Genomic DNA, 19,265 nt, shown 5'->3' with positions numbered 1-19,265 from the left:
TAAATACAACCTTATTCAGTATAAAATGTTTGTAAGCAACCAGATACATCATTATGTCAATTAGTATAGTTATTGATACAAATTTTAATAATAAAATACTATTTTAATATAAATTATTTTACTTGTATTATAATAAGACCATTGTATTGAAATTTTAAACTGATATATGTGAAGGTAGATGAAAGTTTGTGAATTTCATCAAGACATTGAAGGGATTATTGGTTTATATTACAATGTAAATTTTGATGTGATCTATGCTGAGAAAGTTCCAGGTTTAAAAAGTTGGCTTAAGTATGAAACACAAGTTAAAGAGTGTCCATCTGGAAGCACCAGAGTGGCTTGGGTTTTAGTGGTGATTCTTCAACATCTATTCTGTCATTCTTCAAGTGTTAAATAGCTTAAGGCTTTAAGAATTAACACCAGCCAGGCTTATTCCTTGAACTAAAATTAAGGGAATATCATTTCCTTGGTGGTGACTAATTTAACAATAATTATGGGGACAATTTCTAATCAATGATTCACAAGGGTAAATGTCTGTAGACTACTCAGAAAGTCCTTTTCTGTTCTTAAATAGAGAATTGAGAAATTTCTTTCTTGTGCAAGACTTTAGCACACCTTCTTACAAAGAAGCCCTTTTTTTTTTTTTTTTTCCTAATATGGAACATTGAAAAATTAATCCCTGCCTTTTGTCATCTAGTAGTTATGGATTGAATGATGTCTTTTAACCCTTTTCGCCAAATCTGTTGCCCCCAGAACACAACAAGGACACCAGCCTGTTAAACCAAGCATGCCGTTGACCGGAGACAGCCAAGTGACCTGGAGTCTGCACGATCCTTCCCCATATGGGAAGGCCACCCTCCCCTCCACACCCCCACTCTTATTAGGGTTTTCTGGACCCAAGGGTAGGTAGGACGACGACCATGTCCAGCTTGAAGCAGCTAGAGGAGCTTGAGACCTTCGCCCATTGTCCTTTACAAGATTACAAAGGGTCCTAATATTTGAGGGGGGGGAGATAGTTAATTTTTACGAACCAGGGGTATGGACTTGGGGGGGATTGCTGGGGGAGGGGGGTGCTGGGTGGAGGGGAGCAAGGGGGAGAAAATTGGAACTGTTGTAACAATATAATCAATAAAAACATTAAAAAAAAAATAAGCAGGCAGCCATACAACTATTAGGGAAATTAGACTCAGGCTAATTTGATTTATATTTGTATCTTACTCTGAATTTAATTTACATTTCCCTAATGACTAATGAAGGAGAACACATTTCACATGTTATTTGGTTACTTAGATTTCCTTTTTTGTAATGTTCAAATTCCCTGCTATTTTTCTATTTGGTTGTCATTTTCTTAATGATTTGTAGGGAATTTTGTATATTATTGATATCAGTCTTTTTTCAGCGATATGTATTACAAATACCTTTGACCCTTGATATCATTTTTGAAAAACTGGACTTAGCAGCTCTGTGCTATAAGTGTTTAATAATTGGCACTGCAGGGATAAAGAAAGCCTTCATTTATAATGTTTACTAATATTTGTGGTATAAAACCCCCACCATGACCAAGTCAAGGTAAATAGTCTGATGTCATTGCATAGAGTTTCAGAACAACATTATATAGTATTTCAACCATAAAAATACAAAAGACAGGGGACTTCTGGGCAAGATGGAGGCCTAGACAGACACACTGCATCTCCCTCCACAACTAAGAAGGAATACAACTACCTCAAAGCTAGAGACAACCAGAAGTTCCAGAAAACTGAGCTGCATGGAAGTCCAACAAACAAAGATATAAAGAAGAAATAATCATCCAGATAGGTAGGAGGGGCGGACCCAGGGCAGAAAGGACACGGTGTGGTGGTGGCAGCAGCAGCAGCAATGGCAGGCTGGAGGAAAGCACAGTCACATTTTAAAAAGTCAGGAGGGACACTTGGGGAGCGTTCCCAGCACCAGACCAGATCGTGCAGCTCACGGTCCCAGCGCCAGGGGGAAATAAATCCTCATTGCATCTGACTGTGCAAAACAGTGGGGGTTGGGGCAAAGGAAAAAAATACCAGTCTGTCAGCAAAGTCTGCTTGTTTAAAGGGCCCCCATTGTAATAGAATGTCCACAGATCCACCCACTCTGGGAACGACAGCCAGTGCAACAGCTTGAGAGGTGCCAGTCTCATACGTAAGTGGGAGAAGTGTCTGGAAAGGGAGCAAGTGCTGAGCAAGTGGCATTATTCCCTCTCAGACCCCTCCCCCACATACAGCGCCACAACGTGGTAAAACAGGTCACCATATACTGACAAATCACTAAGGCTCTGACTCATACAATACAATAGATGTGACAGTTCTACCTAAGATATAAGGACAAACACAGGAGCCTGTCAAGATGAGGAGACAGAGAAGTATGCCCCCAAAGGGGGAATGGGTTAAGATTCCAATGGGAGAACTAAGAGATGAAGAGATAGCCAACCTAACAGATGAGGAGATAGCCAACCTAACAGACTTATATTTCAAAACACTGTTGATAAAGATGCTCACAGACTTGACACATATGCTTAAGTATGGCAAATGCATAAGGGAAGAAGTAAAGGCTATGCTAAATGAAACAAAAGAAAATCCACACAAAACCAGTGGTGAAGGAAAGGAAACTGGGATTCAAATCAATGATTTGGAACATAAGAAAGAAAAAACTGTCAAGCACTACAGAACGAGGAAACTAGAATTGAAAAACAAAATGAGGAGAGGCTTAGGAACCAAAATATAAACCATAGGGGTGCCATAAGGAGAAGAGGAAGAGCAAGAAATTAAAAGTTTATGTGAGAAAATAATGAAGAAAAACTCCCCAAATTTGTTAAAAGAAATAGACATACAAGTCCAGGAAACACAGAGAGTCACAAACAAGCTAAACCCAAAAAGGACCACACCAAGACACATCATAATTAAAATGCCAAAGGTTCAAGACAAATAGAGAATCTTAAAAGCTGCAAGAGAAAAGCAGAGAGTTACCTACAAAGGGATGCCTATAAGACTATCAGATGACTTATCAAAAGAAACTTTGCAGGCTAGAAGGGACTGGCAAGAAGTATTCAAAGTGCTGAAAAGCAAGGACCTACAACCAAGACTACTCTATCCAGCAAAACTAATATCTAGAATGGAAGGGCAGATAAAGTGCTTCACAGACTAGGTAAAGCTAAAGGAGTTCATCATCACCAATCCTTTATTATATGAAATGTCAAAGGTACTTAATGAAGAAAAAGATCAAAATTATGAACATAAAAATGACAACAAACTCACACTTATCAATAACTAAATCTAAAAAATAAAAACAAAATCCAACTAAGCAAACCAGAATAGGAACAGAATCATAGGTGTGGGGATCATTTGCAGGGTTATTAGCTAGGATGGAGAAGAGGGAGAAATGGGGAAATGGTGCAGGGATTAAGAAGTATAATTGGTTGGTACAAAGTATACAGGGAAAAGTTAAGAATAGTGTAGGAAAGGGTGAAGCCAAAGAACTTATATGCATGACCCATGAACATGAACTAAGGAGGGTGAGATTGCTGGAGGGAAGGTTGGTACTGGGCAGAGGGGATAAATGGGAAAAAAAATCAGGACTATGGTAACAACATAACCAATAAAAAATATACTTAAAAAAAACAAAACACAGGAATAGCCTTGAGAGTATAGATAATAGTAAAATAGAAAGTGATCTGTTTTGAGTGTTTATCACCTTTATTTTAATATGGTTTATGTAAGTGTACATTTATATAATTTAATTTTTAACATTGGCTGTATTTAACATCTAACTCACACAATATCTGAAACCTAACTGTCGGCTCTCACCAGCCAGTACAAGCCAGCTCTAGCACACCACTGGTATCTAATGACCTTAAAGTCAGCCTTCTCATGAATTTTCTCTTAAGTAACAAACACATCTTCTTGTCATTATTATATTGTTTTAGTGAAACATGTTACACAACAGAAACATGCACACATATTAGCTTCTGAGCTGGATGTATTTTCATAACCTAAACACACTCATGTAAACACCACCAAGAACAAGAGCCTACCACATATCCATTCTCATGTATTAACCCACAAATTTAACCATGAATTTGACTCATCATCATAGATTAGAGGAATTCTTTCTCTACTTACATCAGAGGCAAGTCTCAGTGTGGTGCCATTAAGTCTTTGGAATATCCCTACAACTCACTTCTTTCCTCTTTTGACAATAGGAAATCAGATTTTAAGCCTAACTTCTGGTGACAAATGACTTGAGCTGAAATTCAATCACATTGTTTTATTTTCAGTGATTTACCTTTATGTTTCTTCTCCATTTTATGAAAGAATACTAAGTTCATATCTATTATAAAAATAATATAAAATGTCCCTTTCAAATCAATGATTAGTATAAAATAACTCAGTTTTATGAAACTTCATAACTAGTAGTAGAGGTAATACTTGCATATAGTAAACTTTTTATTGGACGTACACTAATAAGTGAAATTTGAGAAATTCTCATCATGATATCTAATGTCCCAATTAAGGACAATGGCACAGAATAACTACTTTAAGGAAGATCAGAATGAGTAAATCAAGAGTTTTGACTGTAGAGCCAAACACATTCAGAGGGGCTGTGAGGACAAAGGCTCTGTGGAATTTCCACTTCAGGGGGCTTCAGCATCGTTTACTAATTAGTTGAGGGAAATTTCCTGGAGATAGGTTTCAAGAGCAATCTGATAAATTTGGTGACCCTGGTAGCTTCTAGAAAGATTTGGGAATAGAATATTGCCTGTCTTCTGTCACTGTCATTTGAAATGTTTAACTAGGTTACATTTCCAATAAAATGTATAAAACTGTCTCATATTTTAAATGTATGTGCAGTGTGTTTTATTGAGCATATCTAACAAGTATGTGGAAAATATATTGGATTTCTTTCCATGAGGAACACACAATGCCAATTTTTTCAGTCTACACCATCATTATGGCATAGCAATAGGATTATGACTGTGGGGAATGTGTTAACTGTATGAATTTATAAGTAAATTCTTCCCAGAATGAAATCCTCTGGTGCATCTGTTATGTATTTAGACTTTTAAAAAATTCAGTTTTGTTTAAGCCAAGCAGGTGTGCAATTCTATCACCCAAGAGATCACATAAAATGAAAAGTTCCTGACTGTCCACAAGCTCAGAACAAGGATCAAGGAAAGGTATACCCTTTGGCTCATGCCAACTGATTTTCAAATCCATGGTTCTCATGGGAAATTTGTAAGTGGACTAGTGAACTTGGAACAGGAATGCACAATTTAGCAGAAGAGTTATTTCTGCTTTTTTTCCTAGCATTTAGACAGTGAAGTCCGATTCAAGGCAATAATTTTAATTCTCAATAGTGAGATGAAGAAACTGACAGTCCTTTAACCAGCATGTGTGTGTGTTTGTACAACAGATATGTGCACTCAACCTAGCTTTTTTTCTTAATGAAATAGAGCAATAGCTTCATTACCCCCAAATATTTGTATTTCTCCCAACATCTTCATCACTTATTCTTTTCTAAAAATCACATAAGTACACTTTCACCTGAGATGGATTTTTGTCTCATCTTTTTCCCTTCTGTTTGTGTCTGTTCTCACATCTCCAACTCATCAATTTGCTTATAAATTCAATCAGTTCAATCAACACAAACCCAAATCCTTCCTCTCCAAGCAAATTGGAGTTTTAAGCTATTGAGACATAGTAAAAAGAAACTCCCCCTAAACTTTGAAATTCCATGCTGCTTTTCCTTCCTCTGTGCTTCCTCTTTGTATTTTTATCTCAGAAGTGGAAGTGTCCAGGGTAACAGTAAAATGAGAGAAGGAAATACATCTACAAGGAAAAGGCATTTCAGAATTGAGGAGTAAAACAATGAACTCGCACCACACCTCCAGCCATAACAATGACCTACATAATCAGCAGAAAATAGCTAATGGGGTTGGCTGTGAGACTATGAAGAAAACTAGAGGTCATCCCCTTTTTGTGCCTTTGCTCTGCTCTCCTCTACTTAGATTCCTTGCTAAGTTATCTACTAGATAAATCCTTTGCATGAAGACTGTCTTAATTTTGCTTATAAAGAAGAGAAACATCTATTTAAATTATTTTAATATATGACAGCTGTTAAATACAGAATCACTTTGTGACCTCCTAAGAGCTAAGCTTGCTTGTTAAAGCAATGGTAGGAAATGTTAAAATTGGTTGTTCTGTTGCTCTGACTCAGCATGATCTACAGCTGGCCCACCTTCTTCCTAATAGCTCTGTGTGGGATGAAAAACACCCAGTTTGCTTTTATTTTGCAGTCACCATTGATTGGCTCATTAGGTTCTCTGCATGTGAAATAGCAGTCTCTGATTTACTGAGGCAGCGTATAAGTAAACACCTTGCATTACAGCAACTCCCAGAGCACTTTCCAAACATCTGTAAAGGAATTCCTTAACCAGTGACTCATATAGCCACATCTGGAGAAGACCTCAGTCAGAGTCTAATAACACATAATCATCACAGGGCAAAGTCATTTGGAAACTGGGATAGAAACTACAAAGCAATATCAAGTTTCACATTTGCATAGAAATCAAAAATATGCATTGCTATTTAAAAGCAGGGTTAGTCTCCATCCTATTTCCCAGACAATCAAGAATCGATAGTGAATTTCTGGTATCTCAAAGAAGCTCTGATGTGATGAAAAGACAGCTATGATAACTAGTGGCACTAAGCTATTGAACTGAATCTGTCCAGAAGAATATGTTCTACAGGTACTCCCGTTGAGCTTACAATTCTACTTCTAGTTTCAGAATCAGTATTTCAAAGTTATAGACATATTCACGTCCCGGTGTTAGAGATATATCATGAGAAAGAGGAATTTCATAGATCGTTCTTTCCTTTTGTTCTAAGCATTTATTACCACAAGTGAAAAAAAAAATAATAAAACTAGTTAACATTTGATTATTATTTTGAATACCACAGGAACATATCATTTGTGTCCATTTGGCACAATCTTCTTTATGCATTGGTTTAAACACAGTCCCTGCCCCAAGAGGATTAACAGCTGAAAAATGGAGGGATGTTTAAAAAATATTAAAAGCAATGGACATCAAGAGTAGGAAGTTTAAATATGGTACTCATTCTTGAATTGGGAGTTTGGGTTTAAAGAATGCCTTTAAAATAATTTAAACAGAAAAAACTTAGCTTTGTGTTAACTTCAATTCACTTTTTAAATAATTTCCTCTTTATTTTAGAGCTTTAAGCTAGAATAGAAATAGGAGACACTTAGAGAAGAGCGAATGCAAACAAACGACTCACATAAGGTACAGAGGAAAGTTGCATGAAAACCAAAGAGAAGACATATCAAGATATTAAACAGTAATTTAATTCTTACATTTTTACTTTTCTTCATTGGCAGTTGGAATAATTCCTAATGAAGAAAGAAAGAGAGAGACGGAGCTAGAGGAAAAGAGGGGTGTGGTGGAGAAGCTTTTGAAAACACAGACAAGTGAAAGTGTCCAGATTTATATAAGAGAATCTAGAAAGGAATAAAAGAGGGAGAATGCATCCATCCTTAAACGGAACAGCTGTTGGATTTCAGAGCTAGCATGTAGGAAGAGCTCAGTGGAAAAGTGCTCAGGGGAAGACAAAGTGCCTTTTGGGTCTTGCCTACTGGCCATTACTATATAGCACTTTGGAAGGAAAATATTGTGTAAATTCACTAAATAAATAAAGCGTTGGCAATGTATTTAAATTGTGTTGAAAACCAAAGCACTTCAGGACTCTGGGTAGTATTAAATCAATAAAGTGAACTTTACTACATATGATTATATCCTATTCACATTGGTCATTACCTAAACTCCACAATGATATTCTGATTGATAGTGCATGGAGTAAATCTCCCAGATGCCAGCCAGATGTTTAAAGAAAACTAATGCTGTTTGACTTAAGGAGAAAAGTATAAATCATATGTACTCTGACATACATAATGGAACAAATGGAAAGCATCCCATGTGAATTCCATACTTATTTCATAATTCTATTTAAATTAAAGATGAGTGAGAAAATGCTATATAATTTCTAGACCCCCACAGAAAATAAGGGAGAAAAAATACCATTTAAACATAGTCAATGTGCATAAATGGTTAAATATACACATTATTATTTCACACTAATAATATTTTCTTATTAATACTTTTATCCTAAAAAAATCATCTGTAGTATTCTGCAACCCACCACTATTTGAAGACCACTCCAAAAGTGCCAATTAGCAGGTAGGAAATAGTAGGAAAAAAAATTCAGTCCTCAGTAAAACAAACTTACAAATCCAGATATGGAGGAATGTTTCCTAAATTTTGAATTCTTAGAAGTTGTGTAAGGTTCACTAGACATTGAGTATGGAAACACAATATATCAAAATACTATGTATTTGTAATGAACATTAAAAAGTAGCAATTTTTCTTTTGCTTACAGTTACTGCAAATGAGTATAAACTAAAGTATCTGTTTTTCAAAATAAACTTTTATATCTCTACTTTGATAGGCATGTCCGATGCTATGACAATTTATAGCTATTAGTTTATAATAAAAGTAGTTTGAAAGCCACCAGTTTAAAAAATAGAAATGGGAAGAGTTGGGTTAACAAAAAAACAATCTTAAAAAAAAAAAAAAAAAGGAAAGGAAAACCAGTGGCAGGCTAGTAAATCCAACAACTGACCATCAAAAAAAAAAACGAGGCTTGATTCATAGTGTTTGCCAATTCCTGTGGTGTAAATATTTCCACCACGGTCAATTTCATGCTATTAACATGATGTTACTGGACACAGAGTGGGGAAAGATGTGCAAAATTGGGTCTCATGAGCCCTGGCTCCAGCAAACTACAGACAAACCATCCTATTTTCTATTGGAATAGAGCTAAAAATCCCTTGTTAATGACCAAGTTTTCTTTTAAGCCAGGTTGGCAGATAACAGGGTAGATAGGTAACTGGAACATATTTGTATAATAAAGTGTGCAGTGGTTTGGTTTATTCTATAACAGCAAATGTTGCAGAGCGTAATATTCCTGTTATTATGATAAGGCAATATTTTATGACGTGCTAAAGAAAAATGAAAGGCTGAATGAAGACGGGCCTCAATGATGAAAAATGTTTATAATCTGAACCAAAAAAAAATGAAATTTAGCAGTCTGATACTAGGTTTGCCACTAAATTGATCAGCACGGTGGCATCTATGCTGTGGACCTAAACCTACATCTTTTTTCTCTTCTTTTTTCTTTTTTTTAACAATTATGAACTATAATGTAAGGAAGTCTATTTTCTACTCTTATAGGTAGATTTTGGTGAGTGAGAAATAAAACATTCTATTATACTATATTTTATACTATGCCATGCTATGCTATTTTATAAATCGTCATCAGCAGCTACAAAGTCTGGGCAGGGCATATTTATAAATATGTATATTTATATGCCTAAATTTTTCCATCCAGTATAGAAAATAAAAATAAATATAAGAAATGTAAGATGCTTTCCCTTGCCTCTAAAAACTCAGATTCTTAAGTATTACATAATGTACAACAACAAGCTACAAATCAGGTACAGGTCACAAATTTGTAATGAGACTTCAAAAAAAGAAGAAATTAGTATATTGTATATTCCTTCTTAAAGTAGAAGTAGATAATACTTTTAAATATTAGGACACAGAAACTAACCTCATCCCTAAGAGTTATATCAAGTAGTTCTCATTTAAGTTTAAAACATCATATCAAATTTAGTCTATTAAATAAAACTATATCTTATTCCTGTCATCTTCATGGTACTTATTTGCTAAATATGTAGGTCATTAATTGAAATATAATGTTAAAGAATTAGACTACTTTATTATAAAAATAATTATCTATTTATATTTTTAAACTGTCTCATAAAATATAAACTTTTCACAGTTCCATATAGTGACTAACTTGTAAGTTAGACTTCCAGTAACTGAGAAACAAATATGGCTTGACTTCCAATAGCATCTTTTGACACATTTCATGGCTTTTTCAAATAAAGTTTAAGTCAATAGGTAGAAAAGAAAGAAACAAATGTAATATCTGGGATAGTCATCAGTTTCTCTAACTTTAGTTTCTCTTACATGAACTCCTTAGTCTATGAGCCCTTTTCTTCCTTGAGATTTATAACATTTCATAAGACTCTATGAATTACAAATCAAGATGTACTATAGAGATGACATAGTATTGATTTCCTAAGACTGGAAGCATCAATCTCACTCACAATGACTTTCAGAAATAACCTGATTCTTTTATTTCTAGCCTGTTAAATGTGAATGAACTTGTGTCAAGACCTCTCTTTATAACCACTTATATATTTATTCTAATAATGTACCAATGTTCCTTGCTTTAACTCACCTCACCACAAGACACTGCACTATTATATTTCTTTTAGTTGCCTTTGAAATTTTTGTTGGCTCATAATACAATATCCTTTGCCAAAATGTACAATAAATTTTGTAATGAGGGTGCCTACTATGGCACACATAGTTGACATAAAATTACTTGTGGATTTTATTTTTATGATAACAAATTAATTTGCAGTATTAAATGATGAAGATACAGGTCAATAGTGAACTAGGAGAGAGTGGTTCAGAGCTCCACAGTGGCTAAAAATTAATGTTCTGAGTTGGAGAGATACAATGAAAAAGTTAAGATTATAATTAATGCATATATTTCCTTTTAAAACATCTAGAGAAGATCCTAGATAACAACTTTTTCAAAACTCTCCTTTTTAAGCTATAGATTAATGGGTTTTATTTTTTTCCCTCAGCCATATAGTCAACACAGAGGTCTCCAGTCTCTCTGACCCAGATATTCTTTAGACCATGGCTCCCTGGCATTCTTCTCATATTATACGAGGAGCTATGTGGGGTTCTATTTTTACACAGACACTTTGAGGGGACAGAGGACCTCTTTGAAACTTCTAGAAATCTACAGAGTTTATGCAAACCTAGTGCTTCTTAGATTAGAAAACAGAAATACAAGTCAAACTTTTCATTCTCCCGGGCTCACTGTTCTGTACCTTTCACTTGATAAGGATCCTATCCGTTAACTTGAGGAAGGATCCTATCTGTAAATCCTGTGTACAGAGTTTCAGAAGCAGTGTGTCATATTGCTGACACTTTATGTCTCTGATATTCTGCCATGTAGGTAAAAGAGAAGAGGTACAACTTGTCACTTTCAGTTACCTTGTGACAAGGAAGACACTACCATAGCATACATCCTACCAACAGCTTCTTTTAATAGACTTCTAACAAAAAACTATTGTAACCATAAATGTTTAGTACTTTTAGAGAATGTCTTTAATTTCACCACCAAATTGGTTACTTGCTCACACAAAGAATTGAGATTATTAAGAGGCATTCATAAAAGAAAACCAAATTCTTCTACTTTACATTTTGCTTTGAATCTGTACATTAGGTATTGAAAGGATACTGAAAATTAAGCCGTGTGCATCATAGAAATTTTTAAGTGACATTGGGCTTGTTACTTAAACTTTTAAGCATTCTTTTCTCTCATCCATAAAATATATCCATGAGAAATAGATGCTTTATAATGTTACTATGAATATTAAATGATACAAAGTGTATTATATATCCTGGAACACATATACTCTCATATGAATAACTCTCTTGATTAACATGCAAATATATGAAGTTCTGAAGTAACATGTGCAGGCTGAAATTGTCTTAATTCATACATATTATGAGTAACCATGCTTGTCAACAAACTTTTATAATTAGATCTTCTTTAGAGAATGTGTATTTTAATTTTCACAGAGAGCTGGACTAGATTGTTGCATAGTCACAACTCAACTTGCAAAGTTGAAATTGTGAAACTGAATGTGTCTCCTATTAGCCCTTTACCTAATAGTTATAGTGGTAAATAAAAACATAACTATTTTTTATGTACTACCATTAACTTACATATCAATTATTTTATGGTTTTGATGGCAGATTTGTCCTTTTTCAGGTAATACAACTCCTTCTCTCTAACTCTTAAACATATTAAACTCCAAATGCATAGATGAAAAGCAAGCCTCATTAGCAGCCTATATCTTTTCAATTCTTCATACTTCTCCATACCCTCCCCCCAAACCTGGTCCCAACCCAGTAAAAAGTTAATGAGGCAACTCAAAATTCATAGCCAAATGAGGCAAAAGACCAAATTCATGCTCTCAACAGGAAACTAAAGTTTTGAAAGGTTACAGGTGAATTATTTCACTCTCTATTGCTCTGAGTTTCTGGAAACATATTTATTGTTTGCAATAGCACTAGCCTTGGCCAGACCTTAAAAGTTTCTTCAGGGATTTAGATGACCATGCACAAGCATTTCAGTTCAGACCAACAGTCTTACATTCCTTCTCAGAGGCCCAAATGATATCCCATGAGACAGAGCAAGCTGCTTGTTAAAAGGATAGTTCTTACTCCTAAAGGAAGGACAAAGTAATGAAGCTATTTCTTCCCATTAAAATACTTCCTGTTTAAAGGGACACCTTCAAGTTAGTTAGCCTTAGAAATGAACCTGCCTTACATAATAGTCTCTGTGGTTTTAGTGTCCTGATTTTAGGCAATGTTTTATTAAAAACTATTTTTTCATGAAAGAGAGAAGGCAACATTGCCAGTAAAATTTCTCAAATCAGGTCAGCAGGTACTCCTAAGCAGTTATTAAATGTACAGTGATCTACCAAGAGTTATTATTTATAGTGAAAAGAAGTTGTACTTACATAACTCCTTTAACCCAATAGGCTGCCCAATCTGGCAGAACGTCCAAGGGACATGACTGCATTACACCTGTGATAAAATATACATTCATATTACAGGAAACAGATCATTTGGTTCCTCAATTTTTAATGTTTTTATTTTATAGCATTGTTCATCCTTTTGTGTTTATTTACCCATTCTATCATCTATTTTAAGTCTCAGAATTAAGGGAATTATAAAGTAATGGTGAGATGTGCTGAGAAAGGAAGCATTATAGGCAGACAGACAGAAAATTAAAATATCTAGGAAAGAGAATATTACTTGTTCTAGAGACTTAGGGAAGTTCAGCATAAATGGAATATATCACACATATGAGAAACTTATGAGAAATTAAGCTGGGGAAATAAGCAGTGGTCATATTCAAAGCACTTGGAAAGTCAAGTTGAGATAACTATTGGAAGATGAGTCTGAGTTTACCAAGGAAAGAAAGAAAAAAAGAGCTTTCTCAGAAAGGGATGATACATTGTGCAGACAGAACTATGAAAGGCTTATTTAGCTCAAAACAGTTAGGTCAACAAGCTAAAGTTTAGTAGGTGTTGAATAAGTGTGGAAGAGGCAAGAGATAAAAGTATTAAGTCATACCTACCAGTTAAGATCTAAAAAACCCTGAAATTTCTTTGATAATTTTTAGTTATTATTTCTTAATAGCAAGAGACAAAATCATAATAAAAACCCTCTGACCCTTCCCCGATAAAAAATCCAAAGCATAATCTTCCTAGGTCTCTCTAACAAATACTCACAAAAAGATAAATATTCAGAACAGAAAATCATTCCATTCCTGAATTCCTAAAGATATGCAAGTAAATTTAACTAAATTTCCCCTCACTTATTACATATATATGTGTATATATATATATGTATATGTATATATACATATATATATTTCACTATTAAATATTCACAAGTTGAAGAAAGGAGTAATATGTGAAGTACAAGTTATTTGGTTAACTTCATCTTCTAACTGCATCTTAAATTGTGTTGCTCTTACATAAGAATTTTAAAAGTACATTATGTTTCATCTTCAAACAGAATACATTCACTGTTTATATCTGTTTTAGGTAAGATCAGTGTGCTCGAAATGGATGGGGTATGGCTTCTTTTTTATTTATGTTGTCTCTGATTAAGGTATGTTATTATTGAACTAAATGAATTTCATAATTGATGCTATTACTGTATGCAGAGGCCAAAATAATCTGAATTATTAGGCTTCATTCCGTGTGAATAATCACATAAAAAGTTCATCCTTTTCTAAGCTAAATTAAAGCTGCTTTCCCTTTCTCTGTTCAAACTTCTTAATGATATTGTAATCTAACTTGCATAAAACATTTTTTACCTGTTAAAGATACCTTAGCCAACAGACAGTGCTATGTATAACATTTCTATGATAGTGTGTAGGATAAATATGTATATAAATATAATATATATATATTAAAGATGAGCTACAAATTTAATTACATTATTAGAAGACACATAAAAGTAAATTCATTGAAAATATATGTATTATAAAGCTTGTAAAATGTGAAGAAAAAGGCAAAGTCACTGAAGAATGCTTGAGTTAAATCAGGGGCCATGTGCTTTTCAATTATTCATGTAAACTTGTCAGATTTGGGACATTCATGTTCATAAAAATGAAGCTTAACATTTGGTTTGATTTGGGGGGTCTGAAAGTAATCAATCAGCATCCTCTGATCCAAACTCTCTGTTATGAAAAAAACCTTCTCTGAAATCTCCTTTTTGCCTCCTCTATCCTGTCCACTCAATCCATCTTTACATGGCTAGCACATTGACTATTCAAGGTTGTCTTTTTTGCATTTAACAGTGAGGAGCTTACTCAGACTCACTCCATCTGAACTCCAACACCAGTGGCACAGAGGGAGGAATTAAATATCTGGCATCAAGCCAGGAGCTGGGGACAGCTTTTCCCAGAGAGAAAGGAGAGCAGAGGCCATTGTCCCTTTTAGGACCCTCCACCAACAGAGCCACAGAGCTGACAGGTGGGTACCATATCTGAGACTCCATCTACCTGGCTACCACTCTTTGCCCTGGCCTGGAGATCTTCTGAAGCTCTGTCCCACCCAACTAACAGCTATTAACAGTGGCTTTTCCATATGAATGACTGGTCTTGGCTCATGCTTCACAACTTCCTAAATCCTTTGAAACAGGAATAGCTGGCCTCAGTGAGCCCCAAACCCCCATATCTTTTGCTGAGTGCCCCCCAGGCCCAGCACTAGCAGCAGCCAGCCTAGACTCACAGCTTGGCTTCACCTGGGAATCTCCAAGCCCAGCACTAGTAGCAGCCATCTCAGATTGCTTAATAGCTCAGGCAGAATTGCCCTGGGCAAAACACAGGTGGGGGCTGGCTTTGGTTTGCACCACTGGGAAACCCCCAGGGCCTATGCACCAGGTGGACAGCTACAGACCACACCAGAGCACCAACCACCCTGCTGCTCCACAACTTATATTCTCCATGGAGGGCAGAGGTTGGTGGTCAGTGGTCAGAGCAAAATTTAGCAGCTTACTGGACTGTGTAAATCTCTCCTATTGACCTGCCAACAGCAACTAAGTCACAACTACAAGAGGAGGGGACACATAAGAGTACTCAGCTTAGATGGTAGGAAAGGCTGTGTCACTGGAACCTACAAGACACCTACTACATTAGCCCATGCTACCAAGACAGGGAGTCATGGCAGCTCTACCTAATAGATAGAAACAAACACAGGAAGGCTGCCAAAATGAAGAGACAAAGACCCGTGGACCAAACAAAAGAACAGACCAAAACTCCAAAAAAAGAACTAAAAAAAATGAAGATAAGCAATTTAGCAAATGCAGAGTTCACAACTGGTCATAAGGGTGCTCAAGGAACTTAGTGAGGACCTCAACAGCATAAAATAGATCCAGTCAGGAATGAAGGATACACTAAATGAAATAAAGAACAATTTATAGAAAAACAGTAGTAGAGAGGTTGAAGCTCAGAATAAAATCAATGATTTGGAACATAAGGAAGCAAAAAACAACCAATCAGAACAACAAGAAGAAAAAATAATTCAAACAATGAGAGTAGTGGTAAGCAGCCTCTGCAACAACTTCAAGCATTCCAACATTTGCATCATAGGGGTGCCAGAAGGAGAAGAGAAAAAGCAAAAATTTGCAAATCTATTTGAAAACATAATGAAAGAAAAATTCCCTAATTTGGTAAAGGAAATAGACATGCAAGTCCAGGAAGCACAGAGAGTCCCAATCAAGATGGGTGCTAAGAGGCCCACTCCAAGACACATCATAATTAAAATGTTAAAGCTTAAAGATAAAGAGAGAATCCTAAAAGCAGCAAGAGAAAAGTAGTTAGTTACCTACAGGGGAGTACTTATAAGACTATCAGCTGATTTCTCAAAAGAAACCTTGCAGGCTAGAAGGGATTGGCAAAAAAATATTCAAAGTCATGAAAAGCAGAGATTTACAGCCAAGATTGCTCTACCCAGCAAAGCTATCATTTAGAATCAAAGGGCAGATAAAGATCTTCCCAGACAAGAAAAATCTAAAGTATTTCATCATCACCAAACCATTATTATATGAAGTGTTAAAGGACTTATTGAAGAAAAAGAAGATCAAAATTATGTGAGGCGGATGTGCCTCGCACACTCTAGGCTCGGTTGGAAGTTGCTCTGTCCAGCAGAGGCTTCGTGACCACGGTGGAACAAACTTTACCCAGGACATTTTATTATTTGTGGGGAAAGGAAGATGGCTGCCTCTCTAGTGGGGAACAGCAATTAGACCTTCTTCCCTCATGCCTTTTATTGAGGAGGATACACATGAGAGATACAAGGTCAAGATTCATGAGTCATCAATAACTTGGAGGCATTAGGATTACAGTTGACAGTAACAGATTACATGTACTAGTACAGAGGGTATAGTGACCAGTCGTGTCAGGGTCTATCAAACATCTTGATGCCATATGCAAGGTTTCATACGTTCCTTGCTAGATATTGTTTATGTTATATTAATGATAAAGAAGGCAGAGCAAGTTCTAAAGCATAATAAGCATTTTTTAAATCCAATTGCCATGGCAACTCTCTGAGTGATCTTCAGTTATGTTCCAAACACAGCCTTATGTTGAGACTTAAAGACAAGCATGGCCAGAATGCTGGTGGCAGTTCCTCATGGTTTAGGGAATTGTAGCCCTGGCTGCTGCCAGCATTCTGGCTGTGCTTATCTATAAGTCTAAACATAAGGCTGTGTGTGGAACATAACCGAAGATCACTCAGAGGGTTGCCATGGGAATTGGATTTAAAAAATGCTTATTATGCTTATTATGCTTTAGAACTTGCTCTGCTTTCTTTATCATTAATGTAACATAAACGCTCCCTAGCAAGAAATGTATGAAACCTTGCACTTAATGCCAGTGTGGTGTCAAGATTTTTGATAGACCCTGACACAGACTGGTCACTGTACCCTCTGTACTAGTACATGTAATCTGTTATGAATATTAAAATGAAAAAAACTCACAACTATCAATAACTGAATCTAAAAAATAAAAACAAATTCCAACTAAGCAAACCAGAATAGGAACAGAATCATAGGTATGGGGATCATTTGGAGGGTTATCAGCTGGGAGGGGGAAAGGGGAGAAATGGGGAAATGGTGCAGGGATTCATAAGCATAATTGGTTGGTACAAAATAGACAGGGGGAGGATAAGGATAATATAGGAAAGGGTGAAGCCAAAGAACTTATATGCATGACCATGGACATGAACTAAGAGGGGTGGGATTGTTGGAGGGAAGGGGGTACTGGGCAGAGGGGAGCAAAGGGAAAAAAATTGGGACTACTGTAACAACATAATCAATAAAATATACTTTAAAAAATAGACAAGCTTATGGATATGGAGAGCATTTTGATGGATATCAGATGGGAGGGGGTACTGCAGGAATGGGTAAAGAGGTGAGGGAATTGAAAAGTACAAATAGGTAAATACAGAATAGCCATGGAGGTGTAAAGTACAGTATAGGAAATGAAGTAGCCAAAGAATATATATGTATGACCCATGGACATGAACAATGGTGTGGGGATTGCCTGAGGGAGTGTGAGTTGCTGGGTAGAGGGGGATAAAGGAGGAAAATTGGGAAAACTGTAATAGCATAATAAATAAAATATAACTTAAAAAACAGAATCCAAGGTCCTGATTTCTTAGTCTAGCCTATTACTGTTAATTCTTAACTTACTTTTAAATACTTTGGTTCCCTAGGGGGAGGGGAGTGACTTACATAACCCAGTCGTGCTGATAAGATGCTGTGGCTAATTCACAATCTGTAATGTAGTCATTACACTAAGTCTGATCACTAAGTCTATGTATACTTTTGTTCAACTCTGAGCTCTTTTAAAACTTAATATTACTGTATTTAATTCAGCTTGATCTCACATTGCTTTTTGTTATAAAATTTCTTAACAGAAATAAATTCAAGCCATTATGTTTCTGGTTTACTGAGTAAATCAGAAGTTTGTAGACTATAGAGCTGGTAATATCAACGTATGAAACTGATTAACTTAAATGAATGTTCTTCATTTGGATTCTCTCTCTCTCTTTTTTCTTTTTAGTAGCAGGCAGATATACATGTTAATCTATTAATGGATTTTCAGTGTTGTTTTCCTAGAAAAATATATAAGGTACTAAGTTTATCTTTTCTTACTAAGATTGTATAGAAATTGTTATATTTGAGTCTCTTACTATTTTTTCCCTTGTAGAATTCTCCAGGTGGATTGCTTGCTGCTTTTGAGCATTTACTTGTGGAATGGGAGGAGGAAGAACAAAGAATATGAGAAATTTCTAGAACCAGTTTGAGCCAAGATAAACCTAAAGTATTTGTTAAATACTATACACTTTGAGAAAATATAAGCCTTTAAGTTGGGCTTGGGATGTAGCACCCAGAGCATGTGAAAATGTTTGAGTGCTCACACATTAAACTTTGTAATAGTTATTCTAAATTTATTTAAGTTATTAAGTTATTCTTAATTACTTTGTAAGCATTTCCATTTGTTTTGTTTTTATAATCCTTCTCTCTTTGTTGACATTATTTGTTGAGTTATTATTGTCACACTCTCCTTTAAGTCTTTAAACAGTTGTCTACTGTTCTTTCAAAATATAAATAATGGTTTATTTGCAAATGTTGTCTATTAAATCCAGTATTTGGAGGCAATTAATGACCGTTTCTATTTTTCTCAAAGTATGTGTAACTTTTAAAAATTTTTCCTTTGAGATTTTTGTGTGATTGACATTTTATATATTTTTGTAATTTTAGGTTTTAATGCTTTCTTACTGAGGGTTGTAATTGTTCTTATTTGTTTACTTAGCAACTTTTCTGGATTAAATCTGTGAAATATATTTTCCTGCAATGTGAATTATTTTTTGTTTTTATTGTTTTAGAGGGTTTTTTAAATGTTTTGTTTTGTTTTGTTTTGCTTTGC

General features: G+C 35.4%; 1 pseudogene; it reads left to right on the top strand.

Annotated features, from left to right (window-relative positions):
* Positions 1-18,620, top strand: part of LOC150008863 (serum paraoxonase/arylesterase 2-like) — a 38,986-nt pseudogene extending 20,366 nt beyond the window's left edge.
* The last annotated feature ends 645 nt before the right edge of the window (positions 18,621-19,265 follow it).

The sequence above is a fragment of the Furipterus horrens genome, unplaced genomic scaffold (genome assembly GCF_987537825.1).
Source record: "Furipterus horrens unplaced genomic scaffold, mFurHor1.1.pri manual_scaffold_5, whole genome shotgun sequence".
Lineage (NCBI taxonomy): Eukaryota > Metazoa > Chordata > Mammalia > Chiroptera > Furipteridae > Furipterus > Furipterus horrens.
The sequence above is the reverse complement of the archived record's forward strand: the minus strand, read 5'-3'. Positions and strand labels throughout refer to the sequence as shown.